Genomic DNA, 293 nt, shown 5'->3' with positions numbered 1-293 from the left:
AAAGGGGGTTTATTTATTAAAATTTAACCAAAAAAAAGTCTAGGGGAAAAATTTTTTACCCAAATTATTCTAGTTTGGTTTTAAAGAAAAAAATTTAAATTTTCCCATTTAAAATCTAAAAATTTTCTTTACCCCTGAAACCAAACCCCCTTTTTCCAAAAAAGAACGTTGGTCCTGTTCGCTGTTCACACATGAAGTTGCCAAAATCACCGTGAATTTAAAATTACCACCCGAGAAACATCGCCGCGTCATGGCGATCGAGATCAACATCACTCTCAATAGCCTTGAACTAT

The sequence above is a fragment of the Pecten maximus genome, chromosome 8, assembly GCF_902652985.1.
Source record: "Pecten maximus chromosome 8, xPecMax1.1, whole genome shotgun sequence".
NCBI classification, from domain to species: domain Eukaryota; kingdom Metazoa; phylum Mollusca; class Bivalvia; order Pectinida; family Pectinidae; genus Pecten; species Pecten maximus.
This window is presented reverse-complemented; position numbering follows the sequence as displayed.